At 44.9% G+C, this 9,518-nt stretch overlaps 1 long non-coding RNA gene across 1 annotated transcript; it reads right to left on the reverse strand.

The window, feature by feature from the left end:
• Positions 1-245: 245 nt before the first annotated feature.
• Positions 246-8,830, reverse strand: LOC147205895 (uncharacterized). Its single transcript, XR_015100648.1, has 2 exons — positions 8,528-8,830; positions 246-8,201 (listed from the first exon to the last, which is right to left on the reverse strand). It is a non-coding gene; the product is annotated as an uncharacterized LOC147205895 (long non-coding RNA).
• Between the last annotated feature and the right edge of the window lie 688 nt (positions 8,831-9,518).

Here is a 9,518-nt window from a genome sequence, read left to right on the forward strand (position 1 = left end):
GAGATACCTTGTACCGTACGTACTTAGTCACGAGCCATTTACAGGGTTCATATAGGCAAATGTAGCCACCCTAGGTGCAGCTACTAGTGGCACCCTTCTATTAAGTTGTCAGTCAAGGGGAAGTGTGTCAATCTATCAAATCTATTTGAGTTAGGGTGCACTACTTAAGGTCACAGCGAGATTGGCAACAGCAGACTCTAGGTAGAGTCAAGGGGAAACCTCCAACAGGAAGAAGACACACTGACTGAGGTTTTTATAAAAAAAATATATTGGGTGAATATTTACAATAGGAGTAGATGGGAAACTGAACCAGAATGCATAAAGATGAACAAGGAAAAAAAACATACAGTAAGTTAAATTGTTATCAGTTCTTATCAATTGTTTTTTTTTGGTATCAGATCTGACCCATAAAAAAAACGACTGAGATCTCAGATTCAACAAAAAAAGAGGGAAATCCTTTCAACTGTCCTACCACCCTCCAGCGGACGGGTGGCTTTGAAGTCCAAGATGTCCTTCACCAACGTCCCACGTGGCATCCAATCTCCAGACTACGTAGTCCAATCTTCTGATGGTCTATGAGTCCCAAAAATAAAACAGCCTGCACAAAGTGCGCAAGGCATTCACTAAACGTGGCAATAATCGGCTAGGGAAAATAACGATTTTCTAAAATTGGCTCGAACGAAGGCCACAGCGCTATTCGCCGTGAGCACGTTAGCTTAGCTCGATGCTAATACACTTGCTATGGAGCGCACGTGTCGGTACAATGGTTTATCCCTTTTTCTTTCTTTTATAACGGCACAGTTATATCTTATATCAACAGAACAACAATCTCCATTTTCACCAACTTCATTCCTGACTGTTTTTTTATGTTACAAATCGAATGCTAGAAATGCTAATCGGACATATTCAACAAAAAACACTCACCAGGAACGTTATCTCTTCTAAACCCTTCTCTTGCCTTGAGAAGAAAAAAAAAGAAAGATTGCCACAGGATTTAACTTACTATCTTGTACAGGTAGAGGTTCAAGGACTAGTTTTCATTTATCGTTCTTTCGTTTCGACCCGCCTGGGAAAAGTGCGAGAATGTTTCTGTCTCTCTCGCTAACGGGTCCTCGCTCCGAGCGCTGCGGTGCGTTCATTGTCCCTCGGAAACAGCAGTATCACAAACAAATATCACCCTCCAGAACAAACAATAAAATAACAGCCTTATCAAGGCTGGGTTACACTCTCCCCCTCTAAACGGCATGAGTCCCTTCATGCCCCGTTACCCATCCTGGACATTATGAAGGCAATGCCGCAGCCTTCGAGAACGCAACACATAAAGCTTGTATAAAAGAATTAATGGCTAAGCTCAGTGGCTCTCCCAACTCATCATAGGTAAACTTTTTAGGTCGACGTCTTTCTCTACCAGAGCGTCGCAAGCCTACCGTCTCTACGTCAACATCATCAAGTTCGATAGCCTCAGCAATAGGTCTAGAGTCTGATGGAATGGAAACCCTGTCAGTCAGGGTGTTTGTCATGTGAGGTTTTTGGATATCAACTTCAACCTGGTCTGGACATCTAGCGTCTGTGGATGATAACTCACCACTACCCAAACCAGGAATCTCATGTTGTGAGGCCTTGTCAGATTTTTCAAAGTCAAGTGTCGATCTGTCTGGCACTGCAATATCAGAAGGTGACGCTCTGGGTTGAATATGTGTAGGAGCTTGAGATTTTGGGGGAAACTTTTCAGTTTGGACATAGGGGCCCTTCGTGATTATCTGTGGCTCCCAAGAGCCAATATAAGTGTCCTCTTCATCACTCTCTTCTATGTCACTGTACACTGCTTCAGCATCACCGTCGATGGTTTTCATCTTGCTTCTTTTGCTTCGTGTCCAAATCTTTCTCAAATTTCCTCCTTGAGGATCTGATTCACTTTGGTCCACAACAGGTAAGAACCCACAAGGGAGAAGTAAATCCCTGTGTAAAGTGCGGTGAGGGCCATCTCCGGTTTCTGGTTTAACAACATAAACAGGACTGTCTCTGATGCGTCTTACAACTGTGTGAATGGTTCGTTCCCAACGGTCTGCAAGTTTGTGTTTTCCTCTGATGTTAACATTCCTTACCAGGACTCTGTCACCGACATAGAGCTCAGCAGCCCTTACCTTTTTGTCAAACCGTGTTTTATTCTTCTCACCCATCTTCTTCGAGTGTTCGGAAGCAAGAGCGTAGCTCTCCTGGAGGTTGTCACGAAGAGTTCTGACATAATCTGCATGTGATTTGGGGCCACTTTTACCGGGGTAAGTACCAAGGACAAGATCAATGGGCAATCGAGGCTGCCTGCCGAACATTAGTTCATATGGGGAATAACCTGTTGTGTCATTTTTTGTACAATTGTAGGCATGTGTCAAGGGCTTCACAAAGTCTCGCCAATGGGATTTGTCCTTTTCCTCTAATGTGCCCAACATGTCGAGCAGGGTCCGATTATAGCGTTCTACTGGGTTTGCCCGGGGATGATATGGAGTGGTACGAATCTTTTTTACCCCGACGAACTCACAAAGCTCCTTGACTAACTTAGATTCGAAGTCTCTGCCTTGATCACTGAGCAGGCGACAAGGGAAGCCATATGGAATGATCAAATTATCCCAAAGAGCTTTAGCTACCGTCTTAGCTCTCTGGTCTCTCGTAGGCACTGCTATGGCAAATTTCGTAAAATGATCCGTCAATACTAACACATTTCTTGTGTCTCGACTGTCTGGCTCAATGGACAAGTAATCCATACACACTAATTCAAGGGGATAAGTTGCATGGATGTTCTCCAGTGGAGCAGCCCTCTGGGGAATCCCCTTCCTCATGACACATCGGGGACATCTTTTGCATTTGTCTTCAATGGACATTGCCATTTTTGGCCAGTAATACCTAGCTCGTGCAAGATGTAGGGCACGGTCAAAGCCAAGGTGACCAATCTCATCATGTACACCTCGCAAGGCTCTTTCACGGTACTGATGAGGTAATACCAACTGGTAGACTGGTGAATCTTTGTCTTTACACTTGCGATATAACACTCCATTACTGAGCTCCAGTTTGTTCCATTGGTTTAGCATGGCTTTAACATCAGTAGATTCACGCTTCATTTCCTTGGGTCCAGGTTTCACACCTCCTTCTAACAAGGTAATGACGCGAGCAATAGAAGGGTCAGCTCCTTGTTCTGTGCGCCAATCGGCATCTGTCATTGAGGGCAAGACGTCTTCCCCATAGGCTTCAGGAACTGCTGAAGGGTCAATAGCTAGGGACTCCACAACAACAACCGGTTCTGATGGAAATGGAACAGAATGGCGCTGACACAATGCAGTGAAAGTTCCATGGTCTACTTGGTTGGATGCCTCAATGAGGCGTTCTTTCATGTCATTAATTCGAGTTCTCTCCTTGCAAAAGGCCTCATCTTCATGAGGTGGCTCTTGTGGCCGCCGGGACAAGCCATCAGCGTCTTTGTTTGCTTGACCTGCCCGGTACTTAATGGTGAAATGATACGTAGACAAGGCAGCCAACCATCTATGTCCAGCTGCATCCAGTTTGGCACTTGTCAAGACATATGTTAGGGGATTATTATCAGTCAGGACAACAAAAGAGGAACCATACAGGTAATCATTAAACTTGTCGCATACGGCCCACTTGAGGGCCAAGAATTCAAGTTTATGTGTGGGATAATTTTGTTCACTTTTGGAAAGCCCCCGACTAGCATAAGCAACTGCTCGAAGCTTCCCTCCCTGCTGTTGATACAGCACAGCTCCCAAACCATCCTGACAAGCGTCAGTGTGTAGTATGTATGGAAGTTGTGGGTCTGCAAAAGCGAGAATAGGTGCTGAGGTAAGTTTCTCAATGATCGAATGAAAAGCTGTCTCACACTCTGGAGTCCAGAGGTCAGCAAGTGAGTGATTGGGACGACGGGACAACTGGGATGGCTCTCGTTTGTAAATCTTTCCTCGTTTCTTTGGTGGATGATAGTTTGCAGTGAGGTGGTTAAGGGGTTTAGTTATCTTGGAGTATCCTTCAACAAAACGGCGATAGTATCCAGCGAAGCCTAGAAAACACTTCAATTCTTTGAAAGTAGATGGACGTGGCCAGGTTTTCAAAGCTGAGATTTTGTCAGGATCGGTATGAACTCCACGTGCATCCACAACATGACCTAAGTATTTCACTGAATCTCGAAAGAGTTGGCACTTTTCTGGGGACAACTTGAGTCCATAGTCTCTGAGACGTGACAACACCTTCATTAACCTGTTTTCGTGCTCCTCTAATGTGTCTGAGAACACAATTAGATCGTCCAGAAAAACAAGCACTTCGTTGAGGTGGAGGTCACCAACACACTTCTCCATGAGGCGTTGGAAAGTGCCTGGAGCATTTGTGACGCCTTGTGGCATCCTGTTAAACTCATAGAAGCCAAGGGGGCACACGAAAGCCGTCTTAGGCTTGTCCTCTTCGGCTACTTCGACTTGATAATAGCCAGACTTAAGGTCCATGACAGAGAACCACTTTGCTCCACTGAGAGCTGCAAAGGTCTCTTCAATATTCGGTAGGGCGTATGCATCTCTAATGGTCCTCATATTTAGCTTGCGATAGTCTATGCATAGGCGAATTGAGCCATTCTTTTTCTTAACTAAGACAATGGGTGAAGCGAAAGGGCTTTGAGACTCACGAATTATTCCAGCATCGAGTAACTGTCTGAGATGCTGCTTCACTGCTTCTCTGTCACTTGGGTGGATAGGTCTTGGTCTTTCTTTGAAAGGTGTCTCATCATGTAACCGGATCTGATGTTTTACAGCAGTGGTGTGGCCATACGACATTTCATCAAGGGCAAAAACTTCAGAAATAGATTGTAGCTTTTTCTGGATGCGCTCTTTCCATTCACATGGGATGGGAGACTCATCAAGACTGAATGGGGGTCTATTGGTTTCCTGTTCCGGTTGACTTGGGGAAAACTGAGCTTGCACAGATTCTAAAGGGGAAACCAGCTGGGCTGCACAAGCTTGAGCCACGACACTAGTTGGCCGTAATGTCACACTATGTTCGCTCACATTATGCACTATGACCGGTACTTTGGTACTGGCCCTAAAGGGGATGTCCACTAAAGTCGATTCGATTAGCAGTCCTCCTGGTAATCTGTACTGGTCATGCTGTTCAAACACAAATCTTGTGTTCTGGTTCTTCCGTCCTAATCTCACAATCCCCATAAGGCACAATTTTTGGTTTGCAAGGACTGTGATTGGCTTCTTACTATGCAGCATGACAGGGTAGGAATGAGTATCACTTCTCTGTGCCTGGGCAACATGTTGGAGGATCATTGCAAACTGTTTAGAAGGTAAGATCTGAATAAACTTGGGCCCATTTTGCTCCACTAATTGCTCATGGAGTCGCAAAAGCACGTTTGTCCCAATCAGTAGTGGGATTCTACTGTTGAAGTGGCATTCAGGAACCACAAGTGCGAGTACGACCAATTGCTGCTCTTTTCCCGCTATGTGCTGTGGAAACGAAATGTTCGTTTGAATGTAGCCTAAGTATGGGACATTTTGTCCTCCAGCTCCTTCAATCTCAAGAATAGTGTGGATGGGTTGGATGAGAAGATGGGAAAGGTGCTCTTTGTGAAAAGTTTCAGAAATTGTCGTCACTTGTGAACCGGAATCTATTATGGATTCGCATGGCGTACCTTCAACAAGTACAGAGGCTGCACAGCGTGGGCCTATAAGACCTTGGGGTAATATCAATTGAGGGTTAAAAATGTCAACAGGTTGGGTTTGGCATTCAATGCCCAGGGATTTGGGACTCAGAGAATCAAGGGTTTCAACTCCTGGACGTCCCACCGCAGGAGCTGTCACTAGTTTAAAGGAAAGGGAGCTGTAGTTTGTCTTGCAGCAAAGTCTGCTTGTTTCTTCTTTAACTCTGCATTCCTTTCCTTGACAAGCGTGGGATTTGGCTCATTCGTGCAATGGACTGCTATATGATTTCCTTCCCCACACTTGAAACAAAACCATGCACGAGGCATTCCAGGGATTCTTGTAGAGGCCTGTGTTTGTCTCATATTTACAGCAGAGAACTCCTTCGGATTGGGGGGTTCGGATTTGCATGTAACCTTCTGGTTCTGGACAAGTATTTGAACTTGTCTGGTCAATTCAGCAATTTGATTTTCAAGTTTAGCAGTTTCATTTGGGGGTTGCTCAATGGGTTGTGGGGATACAGCGGTGTTTGTCAGTAGGGTGGTGTCTCTCTCTTTTTTGCTCAACTTATCGACTTGTCTCATGAGTTCATTGATTTTCAAATCAAGTTTCACAGTTTCGTTATCTGATGAAGTGGGGCCTACAAGCGGTACTTGGTCAAAGACTGGAATGCCAAATGCAGAGTGGGCATGTGCAGCAGCCTTTGCTGTACCCAAATGTTTCTTCATACGATCAAACTTGGCTGACCGTCGGTCTTCTTCTGTCCTCAACATGAGAAGGAGGTCAGGGAATGAGGGAGGAGAACCCTTTTTCCCTTCAAGTTGGAGACCTATTATCAAACTCTGGTCCCAGCAACCCCGAATAAATTGTTTAAGGAGCAGCCCATCTGCATTCGTAGCAGCTGCTCCCCCTCTAAAAATTACTCTGGTGAGAAGACTGTGGAGGCGGCTCAAGAAAGCAGAGGATTTTTCTCCGCTGTTTTGGTTCGAGCAAAGAAAGGAAGTGAAGAGTTCTTCTCCATCCTCGACAACACCGAAAGCAGATTCTAGCTGATCGACATAAGTGTTTGGTGACGCAGTGACACCAAGGGGCTTTACAATTTCAGAAGCAGGGCTGAGCAAGCTCTCAAGGATCCTCCTCACCTTGTGTGCATCAGTCAAAGAAGAGTCACTGAGTAAGAGATCGACTTGGCTGCGCCATGTCTCATAATCCACTTCACCGTTGGGCCTAGGACTTCGACCTGAGAAAGTGCGTATTCTCGTGTGTGATGTGTGAGTTGGCTCACTACGTACAATGTGCTCAACTACTACCTTCTGAACATGAGGAGGGTTGTAAAGGCTCTCATCTATGCGGACATTCCTAGGGCTAAAAGCGCTACTGGGTTCCATTGGTTCACTTCGATCGGAATAGTGAGTGGCAGTGTCAACATTCTGGTCGTCATTCGATTGTGTTGCAATCTTTGGTGTGGGGTCTGTCTGTGATTCACTTTGAAGAAAGCTAAGGAAGCCAACCTTCCCACTACTCCCCATAGACTCAAGTTCCCTAAGGTATCGACGGGCCACTTCTTTGCCCATCTCGCCTTGAGTGATGTCTCTAACAGTTTTAGAAGTCCAAACTGAACTTGGATCGACAGGGCTTACAAGTCCCCCTAAAGTCAATGGATCAATTTTCAGAATAGCCTGTTCTGATTCAAGAGTTCTGCCTTTAGGCTGATGTAACTCATCAGGAACTCGAATGACCTGAGCTATTTTGCCATTTATCACAAACACATCAGAAATGTTATCATCGGTGCAAATTTGTTCAACCCCTGTAACAAACAAGGTTTTCTGACCATCAATTCCAAATCGTTCACAAAGATCCATTTTTTTCTTTGCAAAGAAAATCAAATAGACTAACCTGTCACCTGTGTCTTTGGGGTTGCGTTGGAGGTAACTAAGCTGCTATGCCAATCTCCTGGCTGGCTCGCCAAATTGTGTAGCCACCCTAGGTGCAGCTACTAGTGGCACCCTTCTATTAAGTTGTCAGTCAAGGGGAAGTGTGTCAATCTATCAAATCTATTTGAGTTAGGGTGCACTACTTAAGGTCACAGCGAGATTGGCAACAGCAGACTCTAGTTAGAGTCAAGGGGAAACCTCCAACAGGAAGAAGACACACTGACTGAGGTTTTTATAAAAAAAATATATTGGGTGAATATTTACAATAGGAGTAGATGGGAAACTGAACCAGAATGCATAAAGATGAACAAGGAAAAGAAACATACAGTAAGTTAAATTGTTATCAGTTCTTATCAATTGTTTTTTTTTGGTATCAGATCTGACCCATAAAAAAAACGACTGAGATCTCAGATTCAACAAAAAAAGAGGGAAATCCTTTCAACTGTCCTACCACCCTCCAGCGGACGGGTGGCTTTGAAGTCCAAGATGTCCTTCACCAACGTCCCACGTGGCATCCAATCTCCAGACTACGTAGTCCAATCTTCTGATGGTCTATGAGTCCCAAAAAAAAAACAGCCTGCACAAAGTGCGCAAGGCATTCACTAAACGTGGCAATAATCGGCTAGGGAAAATAACGATTTTCTAAAATTGGCTCGAACGAAGGCCACAGCGCTATTCGCCGTGAGCACGTTAGCTTAGCTCGATGCTAATACACTTGCTATGGAGCGCACGTGTCAGTACAATGGTTTATCCCTTTTTCTTTCTTTTATAACGGCACAGTTATATCTTATATCAACAGAACAACAATCTCCATTTTCACCAACTTCATTCCTGACTGTTTTTTTATGTTACAAATCGAAAGCTAGAAATGCTAATCGGACATATTCAACAAAAAACACTCACCAGGAACGTTATCTCTTCTAAACCCTTCTCTTGCCTTGAGAAGAAAAAAAAAGAAAGATTGCCACAGGATTTAACTTACTATCTTGTACAGGTAGAGGTTCAAGGACTAGTTTTCATTTATCGTTCTTTCGTTTCGACCCGCCTGGGAAAAGTGCGAGAATGTTTCTGTCTCTCTCGCTAACGGGTCCTCGCTCCGAGCGCTGCGGTGCGTTCATTGTCCCTCGGAAACAGCAGTATCACAAACAAATATCACCCTCCAGAACAAACAATAAAATAACAGCCTTATCAAGGCTGGGTTACACAAACAATCACTCACACTCACATTCACACCTAAGAACAATTTAGAGACTTTAATTAATCTAAGGGCGGCCCGGTAGTCCAGTGGTTAGCACGTCGACTTCACAGTGCAGAGGTACCGGGTTCAATTCCAGCTCCGGCCTCCCTGTGTGGAGTTTGCATGTTCTCCCCGGGCCTGCGTGGGTTTTCTCCGGGTACTCCGGTTTCCTCCCACATTCCAAAAACATGCATGGCAGGCTGATTGAACGCTCTAAATTGTCCCTCGGTGTGAGTGTGAGTGCGGATGGTTGTTCGTCTCTGTGTGCCCTGCGATTGGCTGGCAACCGATTCAGGGTGTCCCCCGCCTACTGCCTGAAGACAGCTGGGATAGGCTCCAGCACCCCCCGCGACCCTAGTGAGGATCAAGCGGTTCGGAAAATGGATGGATGGATGGATGGATAATTAATCTAACATGCATGCTTCTGGAATGTAGCAGGAACCGGTATCCCACTAGAAACTTAACACAGGAAGGCCCAAGCCCAGAGAGCTGTGAAGTGCTAACCACAAATCTACTGCCACAGAATAACATTAAGAAATGTTTTCAATTTTTTCTAAACTAAAGCTTTTGCACATTGTCACATGATTTTACCTAGCCCTAATTACTCAGCTTTCTTCATTTGTATTCTAAAACCATTTTGTCACCCTGCTTCAGGTG

This window comes from Hippocampus guttulatus, chromosome 4 (assembly GCF_054856545.1).
Source record: "Hippocampus guttulatus isolate MCC_2025c chromosome 4, RoL_Hgut_1.0, whole genome shotgun sequence".
Classification (NCBI taxonomy): Eukaryota; Metazoa; Chordata; class Actinopteri; order Syngnathiformes; family Syngnathidae; genus Hippocampus; species Hippocampus guttulatus.